The 18,816-nt window shown below is 56.0% G+C and overlaps 1 pseudogene; it reads right to left on the bottom strand.

Annotated features, from left to right (window-relative positions):
- Window positions 1-3,047: 3,047 nt before the first annotated feature.
- Window positions 3,048-4,638, bottom strand: LOC135405319 (zinc finger protein 660-like; annotated as a pseudogene).
- Between the last annotated feature and the right edge of the window lie 14,178 nt (window positions 4,639-18,816).

Here is an 18,816-nt window from a genome sequence, read left to right as displayed (position 1 = left end):
CCTCTGTGACATCACATCCTTGTTGTGACATCAAGGCTCCTCTATGATGTCACATCCATCATAAGACATCACATCTCCCCTGTGACATCACATCCAGTGACATCCAGATCCATCCCAAGGTTGGGGGGGTGTGTGAGACAGGCAGAACCACAAATGCCTGCACAGCCCAGAGCAGTCAGTGTGGGGCTGTGCTTGCTGCTGCAGAGACCCCCAGGGAACAAACCCAGGCAGTAGGTTGGGGGGCTGTGTGTGTGTCCCTAAGGAGGACACTTGCCTTATTATTGCTTATTATGTGTAATATCTTATAGATCTATCACACAACACCTAAGGATGGATTCTATAGAATATGTGCCATAGATATTTGGGTTGGGTCTGGCTGAGCTGCAGTTCAGTTCCCCACAGCAGCCCTCCCAGGGCTGGGCTTGGCATTGGCAGCTGGAAGGGGGTTGAGAACACCCCAGTGTTTTGGCCACTGCTGAGCACAGCACCAACCCTGGGACATTCCTTCCTTAGCTGAGGGCAAGAGCCTGGCAGGGGACCCAAGTAGGCCAGCTGAGCCCAACTGACCCAAGGGACATTGCAGCCCATGGGAGGTCAGCTCAGCTCTAAAAGCTGAGGCAGGGAGCAGGAGGGGGGCATTCATTGTCTGATGGCTGCCTGCTGAGGAACCGTCCCGCGGACCCAAGCCCTGCTCCTCGGGAGTGGCCGACCATGGCTGCTCATGGGAAGCAGAGAACAAACCCTGCTGTCTTTGGCTTCTGTGTGTACAAGCTTTGTTCTGCTTTTTGCTTTAAATAAACTGCCTTATCCCAACCCATTATTTTGTTTTTTCAACCTTACTTTCTCCCATGTCCTGTTGGGAAGGGGAGTGATAGAGCAGCTGGGAGGGCACCTGGTGTCCAGCCAAAGTCAACCCACCACACACCTGAACACTTCCAGAGACTCCACCACCTCCCTGGGCTACTTGATCCAATGCCTGAACACTCTCTCAGTGGAAAAAGGGTTCTTTAACATCTAATATGAACATTGCCCAACGCAATTTAAGGCCGTTTCCTCTCTTCCTGTCACTAAAGGCTTTGCAGAAGAGACCGACCCCCACACCCACTAAAACCTCCTTTCAGGTCATTGCAGAGAGCAATGAGGTCCCTCCTGAGCCTCCCCTTCTCCAGACTCAACAAGCCCAGTTCCCTCAGCCATCCCTCAGCAGACATGTTTTCCAGAGCCTTCCCCAGCTCCGGTCCCTTCTCTGGACACGCTCCAGCCCCTCAAGGGCCTTTTGGCACTGAGGGCCCAGAACTGGACACAGCACTCCAGGTGGGGCCTCCCCAGTGCCCAGCACAGAGGGGCAATCAGTTCTCTGCTCCTGCTGGCCACACTCTTCTCCACAAAGACCACGATGCCCTTGACCTTCTTGCCCCCCTGGGCACACTCTGCCTCATATCCAGTCCCTGTCAAGCAGCACCCCCAAGTCCCTTCCTGCTGAGCAGCTCTCCAGCCCCTCTGCCCCCAGCCTGGAGCGTTCCAGGGGGTTGTTGGGAGCCAAGGGCAGGCCCTGACACTTGGCCTTATTGATCCAGCCTGTCCAGATCCCTCTGCAGAGCCTTCCTGCCCTCCAGCACATCCACACTCACACCCAGCTGGGTGTTGTCCATGACTTTACTGAGGGCACTGGAAGGCCACAATTAGGTCACCCCAAAGCCTTCCCTTCTCCAGCCTCAACAATCCCAATTCTCTCAGCTTTTCCTCACAGAGAGATTTCAATAGACCTCAAGTGGCTGAAGCCCTGGGTTTGGCCATCAGGCCTTGTCCTTCACTGCTGTGGTCTTTTAATAGAGCAACAGAGAATTGCAGCAAAAAACTGAAGAGAAAAACATTGTAAAATTGTTTCAGAATTGTTGCCTTGAACCTTTGGTCGAGGTTGGGAATGGTTTGTCTCCCTTGGCAGGGAGTGCCAGTACTCTTTGTCATTCTGACATGACTGCCCAGGTCCCTGATTTTATCGTGGCCAAAATACTGGGCTTGGAAACCAAAGCAGGAGCTGGTAGATAACAGCAGCTTGAAAAATGGGCTGATGCCTAATTGATGTGGCAGAAGGAATGAAAGATTCGTGACATCTAAGAAAAGAGTTGGGCTTTTCAGTGCCTACCTCAGGTTAGGATCACTGCATGTGTCTTAGTGGAGGAAGATGTTTTTGTAACTTTATTGAAACTTGTTAGTAAAATGTGCCTGAATTCCTAAGGAAACAACCACTGTGAAATCTTTTAAACCAAATGTAGACTTCTAAAGTGTAGAAGTTGCTATTAATATTTTGGCCATTCCTGTGGCATCTTTTTAGTGTATGAATAACTCTGAAAACAAGAAATTCTTAATTATAACACATTATCAGGTCTGTTTACTGCTAATTATTTTACAAGGTTGAGAGAAGAGTTTAAGATGAAAGTTGTGGGGTTACTTGCAAAGTTTTTGGTAAAACCAATGCAGTTGAACCTGGTAGGGAAACTTGCCCTTAAACTGGTTTTGGCAGATCTCATGAGTGTCTAAGGCAGAGGCCAACCCAACTGGAAAGAGCCTTTCAAGGGTGACTAAGATGTAACTAAATTACCTTTTTGAGAGGTGGGGAAAGCTGATGTCAGGAATAAAATTTCCTATGTTAAGCTTAGGTAAAAATATAATAATATATAAATATTAAAATTATTTTAATGGTCTTATTTATGGGGTTTTCACTGTGCTTATGTTAGTACTTCTGAGTGTTTGATTGTGACAATAATGGAAAGCTTTGTGGTTTGTTTTTTTTTTTTATTTTTGATGTTTTGATACTTTGGTCAAGGCATTAAGATTAAAAATCATTCAAAATTTTAATTCATCTTCAAACACCGAAATAGATTTGAAATGAGGCTAATGAGAACAGTGAGGGAAAAAAAAACCCGAGCCCAAAACCAAAACAACCCCAAAAACTGTTCATTTTCCCATTGTATTTTAAACAAGGAAGTCTGTAGAGCAGCAGAAAACAGGAGACATGGGCAGGTGTGAAAGTCAGACTGGGGCTTCTTGCACTGGTTCCAGTGCTCTTTGCTTCAGTGTAACTGGTCATTTTGAGATGAGACTGGGGAAACTGGGCTGCCAGGGCAGAGACCACTGGCTGGCCCCACTGGTTTTTGCTGCGCAGTGGGTAATTTCTGCCTCACTTGTCAGAATCAGCCCACGGTTATCAGGGAACGGGGTAGTGGAGAATTTGGCTTTCAGACTAAAATGAGGTTAAACTTACACATATTCAAAAGAATAAAATGATGTTGGAGTGCAGATACTCAAAATCCTGAAGACCTTTTGAAACCTTTGTTGCGTGTCAGTCCTACGGCCGAAGCTCTTCCCGCAGTCGGGGCACTGGCAGGGCTTCCCTTACTGGTGGGTCCGTTGGTGTTTGGTCAAGGTAGAGCTGTCGGTGAAGCTCTTCCCACACTCCCCACACTTGTAGGGCCTCTCCCCGGTGTGGATGTGCCGGTGGGTGAGGAGGGTGGAGTTCTGCTTGAAGCCCTTCCCGCAGTCGGTGCAGCGAAGGGCCTCTCATCCGTGTGCGTCCGCTCATGCCTGAGGAGATGTGAGCTGGTCTGAAACCTCTTCCCACATTTCCCACATGTGTAGGGCCGTTCCTTGGTGTGGATGCGTTGGTGGGCGTGAAGATTGGAGCTGTCACTGAAACTCTTTCCACATTCCCCACATGTGTAGGGCCGCTCCCCAGTGTGGATGCGCTGGTGGCTGAGGAGGTTGGAGCTGCAGTTGAAGCTCTTCCCACATTCCCAACACGTGTAGGGCTGTTCCCCAGTGTGGATGTGCTGGTGGGAGTGCAGGGTGGAGCTGTGTCTGAAACTCTTCCCACATTCCCCACACCTGTAGGGACGTTCTCCAGTGTGGATGCGCTGGTGGCTGAGGAGGTTGGAGTTGCAGTTGAAGCTCTTCCCACAGTCCCCACACTTGTAGGGACGTTCCCCAGTGTGGATGCGCTGGTGGGTACGGAGGTTGGAGCTGTCACTGAAGCCCTTCCCACATTCCCTACATGTGTAGGGCCATTCCCCACTGTGGATGCGCTGGTGTTGGATAAGGTTGGAACTTTGCCTGAAGCTCTTCCCACATTCCCCACACGGGTAGGGACGTTCCCCAGTGTGGATGTGCTGGTGGGTGAGGAGGGTGGTGCTCCTGCTGAAGGTCTTCCCACATTCCAAGCACCTGAAGGGCTTCCCCCTGCTGGGAGGCTGATCAGGGACCACCAGCTCAGAGCTCCCCCTCAAGCTCCAACCACCTTCCCGGCACAGGCTGGCTCTTTCCTCCTCAGAGCACCCTGGGATGGCTTTGGAGCCCCTCCTGTGGGGGGATCTCCGGCCCTTTTCCTCCCCGCTGCCTTCCTGCGCCGGGGAGCCCTTCAAAACGGCCTCTCCCACCAGGGTCTCACGGGGGGATTTGTCCTCCGGGCTCTCCGTCCTCAGCTCGGGGCCTGGGGCAGGAAGCAAGAAGGACAGGCAGGGGATTTGCCTCCGGCCCACAGGGAAGGCCAAGGACATCCCCCCAACTCCGGCCCCGGCAGGACGGCGGCGCCAGCGGGGTTGTCCTGCAGCCGGGGCCATGCTCGGCTGACAGAGCCAGCACAACACCCGCCCAAAGGGACACTGACTGCCTCCTCACCTGCCTGGGGGGCCCAAGGCATCTTCCTCTTCCTCGCAGCCTCCTCCTCTATCCCCCCAAGCTTTGGGAAGGACAAATCCTGATGGGGGGAAAACAAGGGCTGAGCCCATTGGCTTGGGGGTTCCTCCTGCCCAAGTCCATCTCTAGAGCTCATTGGGCATCCTGTGTCCATAAAGACCTCCAAAACACCAAGATCCAGCCCAGAAAAACCCAAACCACTGACATTCAGGCAAAAAAACCCTCAGAAATAGTGAGATGAACCTCTCACAAACTGCAAAAAGTTGAGATTCAGCTAAAAAATACTCCAAAATATCAAGATTCAGCCAGAAAAATTCTCCCAGAAGTTCCACCTCTCTGGGCTCTCCCCTCTGGGGTTCAGAGGGTCTCCCCTGTCTAGGATGCTGGGGGTCCCACTTAGGGATGCTGAGAGTGTTGGGGGTCCCAAGGGGCACTTCTGTTCTGACTCTCGCCTTTGGGGTGCCATGTTCCCAGACATTCCCCCTCTCCAGGTTCTCCACTTTGTTGTCTCGCGGATCCCAGGGGTCCCCACTGTCCAGGTTTTCCCTTCTCTGCGCCGCCTCTCCAGGCACTTGAGGCTCTTGCAGCTCTCCCCTCTCTCCAGCCTCCCCCACTCTCCAGGGATCAAGGCATGGGGACACAGAGGGACTGCCATTGCAACCCCGTTCTCGCTCTCCCCCCTCCCTTTACCCCCCTCTCCCACCCCTTTCCCAACTGCCCCCCAAACCATGGCTCCCCCCAGCTCCCTTTGGGGATGACCCACCACCCCTCCAGCTCCCTTTGGGGGTCCCACCCGCTCTCTTCACTTCTCTCACCCCTTTCCCATCGTGGCCGCTCCGCTCACCCGACAGCGGCAGGAAGGGCAGGGACAGGGGCGGAGCAGCAACAGCAACAGCAGGAGAACAATCACCCCCCATCCCATGGGTGCCCGGGAAGGGGGAACTCATCCCAAATATGGTGGGGGCAGTGTGGGGGCTTGGGACATACTCGGGCTGCCAGCACAGATTTCCCTGCAAAGTCTGCACTGAGTCAAGCTCTGGAGAGGAGATTGTGCCCCAGGGATGGGATTGCAGAGGCTCCCCCAGGTCCCCAGCAGGAATCGGCAACCAGAAATAGATACAAAAGGCCCCCACGAAGATTTCGGGGGGAGTGTCCTGTAGGGAAGGGACAGTGTCACCCCACCAGGGCAGGGCTGGCAAGTGGGAGGCTGCTCCAGGGCTCTGCAAGAGGCCTCGTGCTCTGCTCGGCCCCAGCAGTGCCTGGTACCAACACCCCCGGCTGCCCCCGGCCCTGGGCAGCTCTGCTGCCACAGGCTGTGCCCTCACCATGGCCCTGCAATGGCCCTGCCTGTCCCTCACCCGTGGCCCTGCCCGTGGCCCTGTCCCTTGGCTCTCTCTCTGCCAGCTCAGTGTGGGGCACACAGGCTGGGGGTCCCTCCCAAGCCCCCCGGGCAGCCGGCGTTGGCTGGGGGGATGTGAGGGCTGGGCCTGCTCAGCACAGCCCCGGCCTCGTGCCCAGCGCCTCTTTCCTGACCCACACAAGAGCTTCCCGGCCCCCCCAGGGCTCCCCTGCTGCTGCCTCTGCTCCTGGCCCTGCCTTTGCTGCTCCCTTGGCTGGGGCAGCGGCTGCAGGGGGGGGATGGCAGCAGCTTCAGCTCCACGGCACTTCCTGGGGGGAGCTCAGCCCGGGGGGGACGGGCAGGGACCTGATGGGGATGGACAGGGGCCCAGCAGGGACAGACAGGGCCTGCAGGGGAAGGCACAGGCACAACCTGGACCCCCACACTGACACCGCTGTCTCTGCTCCTCCTTGCAGGCTCCGTGGCCAGGCACAGTTTGTGTTCCTGGGTGCCCACCATCTCAGCACTTGGAGACGCTCAAATCAGTGCCCGCAGCTCTGCAGCAAAGCCCCAGCTCACCTGGCACACAGGGGATGGACACAGCACCTGCTTGGGGATGGGCATTCACAGCTTTGTCTCTTCCCCACCACGGGGCTCTCCTTCTTCAGCAGCACCTCTGCCTTGCACTTATTCTCAGCCTCACCTCAGGGACAGCTCTGGGCTCACCTCCGCGCCACTTCTCAGCCTCACCTCAGGGCCTGGGCTCAAGGACAGGAACCTGCAGGGAGGGGACATCAGGTGCTAGCTCAGGGCTGCCTGCTTGCACTGGCCTCTGGGCTTCTTTCTCCTTCTACAATCAGCCCAGAACTCAGCCTGCTTTGCTAACACCACACATTTACAGACTAACCTTGGAGATAGATATGGACAGACATCTCTATCACCCTGGGGATAGAGCCTCAAGCATGTGCTGCCATAGGAATGGGAATCAGAGAATCACAGAATCAGCTGGGTTGGAAAAGACCTCCGAGATCATCAAGTCCAACCCTGGATCCAACCCCGCCGTGCTTCCCAGACCATGGCACTGAGGCCACATCCACTCTCACCTTCAACACCTCCAGGGACGCTGACTCCACCCCCTCCCTGCCCAGCCCATTCCAAGGCCTGATTACTCTCTGGGGAAAAAATTCCTTCCTAATATCCAACCTAAACCTCCCCTGGCACAGCTCAAGACCCAGCCCTCTTGTCCTACTGCTGCTTCCTGGCACAACAGCCCCACCCCCACCTGGCTCCAACCTCCTGGCAGGGACTTGCAGACAGTCAGGAGGTCTCCCCTGAGCCTCCCCTTCTCCAGCCTCAACACCCCCAGCTCCCTCAGCCTCTCCTCACACCACTTGGGCTCCACTCCCTTCCCCAGCCTCGCTGCTCTTCTCTGCACCTGCTCCAGCCCCTCCAGGGCCTTCCTCAACTCAGGGGCCCAGAGCTGGACACAGCACTCCAGGGGTGGCCTCACCAGCGCTCACTCCAGCCCAACAATCACTTCCCTGCTCCTGCTGACACACTCTTCCTCAGCCAGGTCCCTCTGCAGAGCCCTCCTGCCTTCCAGCACATCAACACACCCCCAGCTTGGGGTCACCTGCACATTTGCTGATGAAATGCCTGGTTCTGCAGCAGCTGCAGATGCTCAAGGGGCAGCAGGACCAAGTCAGGGGCCTGGGGAGGCCTGGGGGGCTTTGAGGTTCAGGAGGGTCCTGGGGGAGCTGGGGAGGGGCTTTGGGGATTGGGGGTACAAACCAGGACAGACCAGAACAGACCAGGACAGATCAGTACAGACCAAGACAGACCAGTACCTCCTCACTGCTCCCCAGATCTCTCCTGGAGCTGGGCCACGTTGCCCTGGGACACCTGAGCCCCCACAGTGCCCTCCCAGTACAGCCCAGTGCCCCCAGTACAGCCCACTGTGTTCCTGTCCCAGGGTGCCAGGTGATCCCTCTTTGGGGAGGGCTGGAAGGGATTTGAGAGGAGGCTAGGGGAGATTTGAGGGGGTGGTTGGATAGGAATTTGGGGGATTTTGGGGTGCTTTGAGTGCATTTAGGGGAGTTAAAAGGGGTCTTGGGAGGTCAAAGGATCTGTAGGGAGAGGGGATTAAAAGGAAAAGGGGGGTTGGGAGACATTTGGGGGAGTTAATGGTGTCTAGGGGGAAAGAGGAGGGGCTGCACCAAGAGCAGGTGAGTCCTGATACCCCCTTGGGGTTCCCAAGACCTTCTTGGTGTCCCTAATTCCCCCCTTAACACCCTGAGACCCCCCTGGTGTCTCCCATGTCCCCAGGGCCTCCCCATGGCCATAATTCCCCCAATTCCACTGTCCCCACACCCCTCCTCATTGTCCCCACTGTCCCCAAACCCCATCCCTGATGTCCCCAATCCTCCATCTCCCTCCAGGAGCCCCCCCTGGACCCTCTGACCACAAAAATGCTCCCTCCCCCCAAAGTAACAGAAAGGCCAAGGACATCTGGGGACACACTGGGGACAGTTGGGGGGCTTTGGGGGGGCACTGGGAGGGACTAGGGGGTTACTGGGGGATTACCAGGACACACGGGAAGACACTGGCAGGTTACTGGGCCATACTGGGGGTTACTGGGTGCTCACTGCAGGATCACTGGGCCATCCTGGGGGGCAGTGGGAGGTCACTGGGACACACTAGCTGGTCACTGAGGGGGTTACTGGGCCATACTGAGGGCCAGTAGGAGGTCATTGGGATATACTGGGGGCACTGGGATCCCCTTAGTCGGTTCTGCTACATCTTCCCCCTGGACTTTTGGGGGCACCCCCAGGACCCCTCCCCTGGGGGCTGGGAGATCCCCTGAACCCCACTGCTGGGCTTTAGGGGACACCCAGGCCCCCCTCCTTTGGGGCCTCTGTGTGCTGAGTTTTGGGGGTCTCTGGGGTTCGGGGGGGGAATTGGGATCCCCTTTCCTTGGGGTTGGTCTGCTGGGCTGGCAGAGGTGCTATGGTGGGATGAGAAATGGCATCATAGGAGTTTTATTTGGCCGTGGCCAGGCAGGACTGACACGGAGACGCCCCAAAATCCTCTCAAAACCCCTGAAATCCTCTCAGAAATCCACCCCTGGACCCGTTGAAACCTTGTCAAAGACACCCCAAATCCCCTCAGAGACCTCATCTCCCCACCAGGATCCCCTAAACCCCCTCAGTAACCTGCAAAACCCACCTGGGACCCCCCAAGCCCTTTCAGGGACCCCAAAAACTCCTTCAGAGACCCTCAAAACCGTCTGTGACTCCCTAAATCCCCCTAGAAACCTTCAATACTGCTTCAAAGACCCTCCCCAAAGCCCCCAGGACCTCCCAATTCCCTCGGAGACTCCAAAACTCCCTCAGGGATTCCCAAACCCCTTCAGGGACCTTTAACCTCCCCCTTAAGTCCCTTCGTGACACCAAAGCTCCTCAGAGCCCCCCAAAACCTCCTCAGGGACCCCTAAAAGCCCCCAAGGGACCCCAAAACCACAGAACAGCAGAAGAGCTTTCTGTAAAGGAAGGGAGCAAAGAACCTGAGAAGGAGGAGACCAAGGAAAAACTGAAGCAAAGCAATAAAATCATCCTGGCCCTTGCAGTTTTTCCTTCACCTTTTTCTCACTTTTCCTTTTTTCAGGGTCCTTTTTTTGGTTGGGTGGTTTTGAATTTTTTTTCCGAGGGACTTTCCCGGCAATCGAATCACCCTTCCGGGTTCCTGGGAGGCCTCCGGGCCCCGCGGCCCCCGAAAGGCTCCTCCGAACCTCCGAACCCCCCGCGCTAAACCCTCCCGAGCGCTCCAGCCTTTCCACCCTCACCCGCGCTCCCCGCAGCCCCCGAGGGGATCCCCAGACCCCGCTCTCCCGCACCCCCCGCCTGCACTCAGAGCTCACCGACCGACCCGCCGCCATCACCGATTCCCGGCAGCCAACGCGGCAGGGGCGGGGGCGGGGCTGCGGGGGCGTGGCCGCGCGCTGATTGGCTGCGGCGGCGTTCTCTGAACGCGGTGCGCGCGCAGCCGGGACTCGGTGATGGCGGCGGGGCCTGCGGTTCGCTCTGAGTGCTGTGAGTCCCCCGGGGGGGCTCGGGAGGGTTTAGCGGGGGGGTTCGGGGATAACCGAGGAGGTTTTGAGGGGTCCCTGAGGGAGTTCGGTGTCCTGAGGGGACTCAGGGGGTGGTTGAAGGTTCCTGAAGGGGTTTGGGGGTCTCTGAGGGGGTTTTGGTTTCTGAGGAGATTTGGGGGGTGCCAGGTGGGGTTTGGGGGTCTCTGAGGAGGTTTGGGGGTCCTGGCGGGACCTTTTAGGCAGTTTGGGGGTCTCTAGGGGGTTTATGGGTTCTTAGACGGTTTTGAGGGTCTCTGAGGGGGATTGGGGGGTCCCTAAAGGGGACTGAGGGGTCCCAGGTGGGTTTTGCGGGTCACTGAGAGGGTTTAGAGGGTGGTGGGGAGGGATGAGGTCTCTGAGGGCATTTGAGGGGACCTTGAGAAGGTTTTGATGTGTCGAGGGGGGGCTTTCAGGGGTTTTGAGGGCATTTTGGGGGGTCCCCTAAAGCCCAGCAGTGGGTCCAGGGGGTCCCCCAGCCCCAAAAAGAAGGGGTCCTTAGGATGGCCCCCAAAATCCGGGGGGGGAAATGTACCACATCCGGGTAAGGGGATCCCTAGACCCCAGTATATCCCAGTGACTTTCTAGTGACCCCTTCAGTGACCAGCCAGTGTGTCCCAGTGACCTCCCGCTGCCCCCCAGGATGGCCCAGTGATCCTGCAGTGAGCACCCAGTAACCCCCAGTATGACCCAGTAACCTCACAGTGTCTCCCCGTGTGTCCTGGTAATTTCCCAGTAACTCCCCAGTCCCTCCCAGTGCCCCCTGGTTCCCCCCCAGTGTGTCCCAGTATCCCCCAGTAATCACCCAGGGCCCTGCAAAGCCCCCCAACTCTCCCCAGTGTTTCCCCAGATGCCCTTGGCCTTTCTGTGAGTGTGTGTGGGGGGGTGTTTTTGTGGTCAGAGGGTCCAGGGGGGGCTCCTGGGGTGAGATGGAGGGTTGGGGACATCAGGGATGGGGTTTGGGGACAGTGGGGAGGGGTTTGTGGACAGTGGAATTGGGGGTGCCTAGGGGGGAATTAGGGCTATGGGAAGTCCTTGGGAACATTGGAGACACCAGGGGGGTCTCGAGGTGTCAAGGGAGGAACTGGGGACACCAAGAGGGTCTTGGGGACACCAGGGGGGGTCTCAGGACTCACCTGCTCTTGGTGCAGCCCCTCCTCTGCCTGCCCAGGCCTCATTAACCCCCCCCAAATGTCTCCTAACCTCCATTTTCCCTTTAATCCCCTCCCCCCATAGGTACCTCTGACCCCCCAATGTCCCCAAGACCTCTTTTAACTTCCCTAAAGGCACTCAAAACCCCCCAAATCCCCATCCAAACTCCTCAGATCCCCCCAAATCTCCCACAGCCCCCGCTCAAATCACTTCCAACCCCCCCCAAAGAGGGATCACCCAGCACCCTGGGACAGGAACACAGTGGGCTGTACTGGAGGCACTGGGCTGTACTGGGAGGGCACTGGAGGGGGCTCAGGTGTCCCACAACAATGTGGCCCAGCTCCAGGAGAGATCTGGGGAGCAGTGAGGAGGTACTGGTCTGTCCTGGTCTGTCCTGCTCTGTCCTGCTCTGTCTTGGTCTGTACTGGTCTGTACCCCCAATCCCCAAAGCCCCTCCCCAGCTCCCTCAGGACCCTCCTGGACCCCAAAGCCCCCCAGGTCCCCTTCAGCCCCTGACTTGGTCCTGCTGCCCCTTGAGCATCTGCAGCTCCTGCAGAACCAGGCATTTCTTTGCTCCCCACAGGGTCTTTCCCACACCCAGAATGGAATCTGGAGGCAGCAGGATGTGCACAGGGCTCCCATTTCCTACAGTGCAAAGGGGCTGCAGGGAATGATTCCCCTGCTCTTGCAAATCTGCCAAAACCTGCAGGGCACAGAAGGGGGAGCTTCAGGAATTTCCTGGCCTTGGGAGTGGAGCTCACAGGGTATTGAGAGGAACATATCCCTCAAATACAATCTCTCTGCATACACAATATCTGTCTGGACAGGCAGATAAAGGAATAATCAGATATATTCTGTATCATATATATGGCACATATTCTATAGAATCCATCCTTAGATGTTGTATGATAGATCTGTAAGATATTACAAATAATAAGCAGTAATAAGGCAAGTGTCCTCCTTAGGGACACACACTTCAGAAGGGAACTTGCACTTGACCCCCTCCATATTCAGCTTTGAGCCACCCAGTGCCACAGAGGGGGACAGAGCTCCTGTGGAACATTCTATTCCACTGACACAGAGCAAGGAATAAACCCAAACTATTGCCTGGGTTTGTTCCCTGGGGGTCTCTGCAGCAGCAAGCACAGCCCCACACTGACTGCTCTGGGCTGTGCAGGCATTTGTGGTTCTGCCTGTCTCACACACACACAAAAGTCTGGTGTAGTGCTGCCCTCAGGAAAACCCCCCAACCTTGCTCCAGCTAAAGCCATGGAATTTGTCTTTGTTTCCCTTGGGTTCAGGGTCAGGCTGTGCCTGTGTCCAGCCCAGAGGCTCAGAAAAGCATTTCTCCCATCCCACTGCAATCTGCTGCTGCAGACAGGACCCAGGCACTGGTGGCACTGGGAGTGAACAGCAGAGTGTTTCCAGGGGCTCTCTGAAGGAACACAAGTGTCCAAAGAAACCAGCACAAGTGTCCACAGAACTCCCAGTCCTTTATCCCTGAATGAGCTTGTTCAGCCCAGGAAAAACTGTCTAAGTTTTATTTCCATGGAAGGAGGTTTTTCCCACTTTAACACCAGTTTAGTTCCAAACCAGTTTCTTCATTTCCTCCTCCCAATTTCCCTGAAGGACACTGACAGGGGCCATGGACACTGACAGGGATCACAGAGTTTGTCCCTTGGCCATACAGCTCCTGCTGTTTGGCAGCACAGGAGAGGTTAATTAGAGCCCAGGCTCCAATCCCACGGTGCGCCTTGAAGATGAGCTTGAAATCAAATGACTTTCCTGCTGGAGGGTAAAATTCAGTCGCCATCACCTTTTTTTGTGCTGAATCTTCATATTTTGGAGTATTTTTTAGCTGAATCTCAACTTTTTTCAGTTTGGGGGACTAAGGGTCTTCTTGCTATTTCTGAGCCTTTTTTTTCCCTGAATCTTGTTGGTTTGGGTTTTTCTGGGCTGAATCTTGGTGGTTTGGGAGGTTTTTATGGACACAGGATGCCTGGTGAGTTCTAGAGATGGACTTGGGCAGGAGGAACCCCCAAACCAACACACTCAGCCCTTGTTTTCCCTCCCATCAGGATTTGTCCTTCCCAAAGCTTGGGCGGATGGAGGAGGAGGCTGCGAGGAAGAGGAAGATGCCTTGGGCCCCCCAGGCAGGTGAGGAGGAAGTCAGTGTCCCTTTGGGCGGGTGTTGTGCTGGCTCTGTCAGCCGAGCATGGCCCCGGCTGCAGGACAACCCCGCTGGCGCCGCCGTCCTGCCGGGGCCGGAGTTGGGGGGATGTCCTTGGCCTTCCCTGTGGGCCGGAGGCAAATCCCCTGCCTGTCCTTGTTGCTTCCTGCCCCAGGCCCCGAGCTGAGGACGGAGAGCCCGGAGGACAAATCCCCCCGTGAGACCCTGGTGGGAGAGGCCGTTTTGAAGGGCTCCCCGGCGCAGGAAGGCAGCGGGGAGGAAAAGGGCCGGAGATCCCCCCGCAGAAGGGGCTCCAAAGCCATCCCAGGGTGCTCTGAGGAGGAAAGAGCCAGCCTGTGCCAGGAAGGCGGCCAGAGCTTGAGCCAGAGCTCCAACCTGGTGGTCCCTGAGCAGCCTCCCACTAGAAAGAAGCCCTTCAGGTGCTTGGAATGTGGGAAGAGCTTCAGTCAGAGCTTCAGCCTGCTCCGCCACCAGCAAATCCACACTGGGGCACGTCCCTACACATGTGGAGAATGTGGGAAGAGCTTCAGCCAGAGCTACCACCTCCGCACCCACCAGCTCATCCACACTGGGGAACGGCCCTACAAGTGTGAGGAATGTGGGAAGAGCTTCAGCCGGAGCTTTCACCTTCGTTCCCACCAGCACATCCACACTGGAGAATGTCCTTACACGTGTAGGGAATGTGGGAAGAGCTTCAGTGACAGCTCCACCCTCCGCAAACACCATCGCATCCACACTGGGGAACGGCCCTACAAGTGCTTGGAATGTGGGAAGAGGTTTCAGACCAGCTCACATCTCCTCCTGCATGAGCGGACGCACACGGATGAGAGGCCCTTCCGCTGCACCGACTGCGGGAAGGGCTTCAACCGGAACTCCAACCTCGTCACTCACCGGCGCATCCACAGAGGGGAGAGGCCCTACAAGTGTGGGGAGTGTGGGAAGAGCTTCACCCAGAGCTCTACCTTGACCAGACACCAACGGACCCACCTGTAAGGGAAGCCCTACCAGTGCCCCGACTGCGGGAAGAGCTTCAGCCGTTGCTTCCACCCCGAATGAATCCCCTGATGTTGAGGCAACACCTGGTGTCCAGTGACTGTCAGTCCATCACTTTTGACCAGAAAGGGCCAGTCCCCTTTCACAGGGGCAGGTTCTTTCAACAGAATCCTTCCTGGAGGATGTTTGGAGATTCCTGCCTTGGCTGGGGACCCCCCAAGGTCACTGCTGGAGGCTGAGAGCAGAGATCTCCCCACGAGTGTTGGTCTGGGGGAGTTCCATCCATCCCTAATTAAGAATTACTGCTTTTGTGCCAGGTTGAGTAGAATTGCTTCAACAATTGCTTTAGTGTAGAGCCCTGTCCTATCTTATCCTGTACTCCTGGTAGTTTTAGTGTTTGTATTGTGCAGTAAATAATTCTGATGAAGATCTTTTGTCTGTTCATTTGGAACCCTAAATAAATTGATTTCTGTCAATAGATCTGATTTGCCATCATTAAAACCTGCGGGACAAAAGTTCAGTCACACCTCTCCCATTCCTCTAAACTTAAAATGTTTGCAAGATTCAAGGCTGATAGTGGATCCAGGAGCCCCCAGCACCCCACAGTAAATTGGGAACTCAGATGAACCACTATGTTTTTCAAAACCTGGTGCCCAAAAACCTCCATGGGATTGTCAGACCCACCACATTCCCCCCCCTTTTCCACCCTTCTCCCTCTTCCTTCCACTTTTCCATGGTCCCCTCAATCCCCAGACCAACCAGGATCACTTTTGGGGTCCCAATCCCTTCTTTTTTCCCCCCTCTTTTACCCCTTCCATATCATCCCCCACTCCCCAGCCCCCTCATGCTCAGTTTGGGGGTCCCACCCTCCCCTCTCCCCACTCTCATGACCTCTCTTACCCTTTTCCCATCATCCCCCAAACCTCGAGCCCCTCCTCCCTCCACTTTTGGGGGGTGCCACTCCCCTCCCACTCAGTTTGGGGTCCCACCACCCCTTTATCCCCTCTGACCCCCCTTTTCCCACTGACCGCCCCCTTCCCACCCCCCGCTCACCCGAGAGCTCCTCACCCGCAGCCGGGGGGGCTCCCAGCACCACCAGTGCCCAGAGAAGTCCCCCCAGAGAAGGAGTTGGGTGGGATCCTGGGTGGGCTTTGAGTATGTTTAGGCAGTCCTGCAGAGCCTGTGTGGACGTTTAGGGGGTTCCCAGCACCTTTCAAAGTGTACTGGGTGCCTTATTGAGGGGTTAGTTCCCTCCCAGAGCCCCCCCAGAGCGGGCTGACAGGGGGGAACACAGGGGGGTCCCCATTCCCGATCCATCCTGGGGCCTGTTCTGCCCCCCCCAAACTCGGCTCCACCCCTTGGGATTCCCCCAAGCCCCTTCCCCACTGCCCTGCAATAACCGGGACTGGGGAGAACTGGGAAGCTTTCCTGGGATCAGGAGTGGCAGCAGGGGAGGGGGGGACACACGACCCCCCCAAAATCCTCACAGGGACAGGGGGGGTCCAGGCTGGGCCCGAGGCCCCGGGGAGGGGCTGCGGCCGCCGCCGGCTCAGGAGCTCTGTGGGGAGAGAAAAGGGGGTGACAGCGGGGTGGGGGGTCCTCGGGGGGGCACAGACGCTCTGGGGGGACACACGACCCCCTGGGACCCCCCTCACCTTCTGGCGCAGGTAGAAGCTGAGCCCCAGCGCCAGGGAGACGAAGGCCAAGAGGAAGCCCCCGGCCCCTCCTTGGCAGCAATTGCTCAGGCTGATGGAGCCCGGCAGGGCCGGGGCCGCCGGCGGTGTCCGATCCCGGCAGGAAGCGGGGAGGGCCCCGGGGAGCGGCGGCGGCGGGCGGGGCCCTGGGGGAGCCGCCCCGAGGGGTCCCCGCCGCCCGTGGCACTGAAGGAGCCGCCCCGGGACGGGCCCTGGCGGGGGTCGCCAGAGAGGGGGGGCGAGCTCGGAACGGAATCAGCTCCGGAGAATAAACCAAGGGAAACCAAAGGGCCGCGCCGGGGGAGTCTCCGCCGCCCCGGAGCTGAAAGAGCTGCCCCGCGGGACGGGCGAGGAGGGGCGGCGGTGAAACAGTCGCCCGGGGTGTGGCGAGGGAGGCGGGAATGGGATAAAAGAGAGAGAATAGAGGGAGAAATCGCTTTGTCTCCCCCGCCCCAACTCCCTTTTGTATACAGATAAAACCAGGGATCAACATGTGCTTCCCTTCCCCCTTTTCCCCTCAGGGGAACCAACACAAAAGAGAAAACCTTGGGAAAGAGAGAGAAAAGCCAACTCTGGAAAACTATTTGGTCTTAGATAAGGTGTGCTGCCAAAGGAAACACTGACTCCAGAGGTGCCCTCGGTGGGGCAGAGCCCCCACCCTGCCACTCACACACTTCAGCTCAACATTGGGGTTTTCCCCTCCCTGGCACTGCCCAGTCCAGCCCCTCCCTGGTCCCCCCATCTCCCTGCCCCTGCCCCAGCCCAGCAGAGCAGCACACTCAGCTCTGGCCCTGCAGCAGGACATGGAGGCCATGGAGCTCAGGGACAGGCCCTCTGGGTCTGCAATGCTCAGCACATCAGCAGCTCAGGCAGCTCCTGCAGCCCCAGGGCCAGCCCCGCTCCCCAGCACAGCAGCAGAGAATCGGCCCCGGGCTCCTCAGGCCCCATTTGCCATCTCCAGGGGCACTGGCCACCACCAGCACCAGCTGGAGCAGCCTCAGCCCCTCCAGCCCCCACAGTGGGACCCTGAGGGCAGCACAGGGACTCCAGGGAGAAACCAGCAAGGCAAGGACCCTCTGGAGAGTCTGCTCCTTGGCCTTGTTCTTGAGAGCCCTGGAGAAGAAGATCTGAGGCTTCAGGCTGTGCCCGGAGCAAATGGAGCCCCTTGTGTGGTGGAAAGAGTGCAGTGGAGCCCAGGTCATGCCAGCAGTGCCATGGCCACAGGACTGACCCAGCCCAGCCCAGGGACCAAGGCCCAGAGCACTGAGGCCTCAGCCGAGGCCCAGAAGGGGAGGGTGGCAGGAGAAAAAGAGCAGCTCTCAACAGGCCAAATGCTGCTGCTCCCTGGCACTGCTGCTGTGCTGGGACTCTCTTTCCCTGCCCCTCTGCACACAGGCACTGCCCTGCCAGACTCATCAGAGGTCTCAGAAGATTGAACTCACAAAAACAAGTCACTGAAGGATCCCTGACTTTGTTTCAATGCATTCCTCATTTACACAGGCTCTGGGTCAAATTCAAGATGTAGACAGTGAACTAGACATGGGATGAATAATCAATATTCACTGTACACTACTTTATCCCAGGAAAAAAAACAAAACCCTGAGCAGGCAGGCTGGAACAAGGAGTCCCATTCTGAATGCTATGGAAGAGAAAACAGGCAGTTTGTGCCTTTAGAAAAGCATCCAGTCATCATTTTCCTCAGGGCATCCCCGAAGAAAAAGATTTCTTAAGAGAGTTGCCAGAGCTTGGCAGCAGGCTGTCCTTCTCAGCTTGGAAAATCTCTGCTAACTTACCTAACAATGGTACAACCCCCCCACCTTAATGTTGTCAAACAGCTGCATCTGCAGGATTCATGTTCCAGCATTACCTAATGCAAAATTATCACACGTCTTTTTAAAATTAAAGGGGAGGAAAAAAAAAGCTGGGGGTGAGGGGAAACTCCCCACCCCAGTCATCCATCCAGTGTACATCCTGGCCACTGCTCCCAAGAAATTTAATATATGCTAAAAAGATATAAAAGACATCAAAAGCTTTCAGAAATAAAAGTGCTTCAGAAGCTAGATTTTAATATTGCCAAGTGGTTTTTTGCCAGATTATAAAGTTGGCTGACATGCCAGGATACTGCATTTTGGAAGCAGCAGCAGCTCACATATTGCCTTGTATTAGTGGCTGAAGTGTGTTGCTGATTCCAAAGCTGGACTGTCATCATCTGTGGGGGAGAGTAGATAAATAAATAAATAAAAATTGGCATTCCCTACCAACCCTGCTGCCTTGAAGCACTCTTTCAAGTGTAGCCTCCACAGGAAAAAAAAGTTAAGAGCACTTTATTTTGATTATAGTGCTTTCCCCAGGCAGGAATTTTTATTTCAGTTAGAATCTTTGAACCATTACATTTTCAGTGAGGCATTTTTATATTTACAGTTGACATCTTCATAGAAGAAGGAAACCTTTGAGCAACTGCTCTAAAGCATGAAGGTTGCCTGCAGTAAATACTTAAATTATTTTACACCCAAATGGAGCCTGTTGTTTTTAGCTAAAATTTAATAAACCTTAAATCAATGATCTTTCTTTTACTGAAAGCCTGCACTTTGGAAAACTAACTTTCCAAAGAAACATATTTGGGTGAATAAAT

Source organism: Pseudopipra pipra, chromosome W, assembly GCF_036250125.1.
Source record: "Pseudopipra pipra isolate bDixPip1 chromosome W, bDixPip1.hap1, whole genome shotgun sequence".
Taxonomy (NCBI): Eukaryota; Metazoa; Chordata; class Aves; order Passeriformes; family Pipridae; genus Pseudopipra; species Pseudopipra pipra.
The sequence above is the reverse complement of the archived record's forward strand: the minus strand, read 5'-3'. Positions and strand labels throughout refer to the sequence as shown.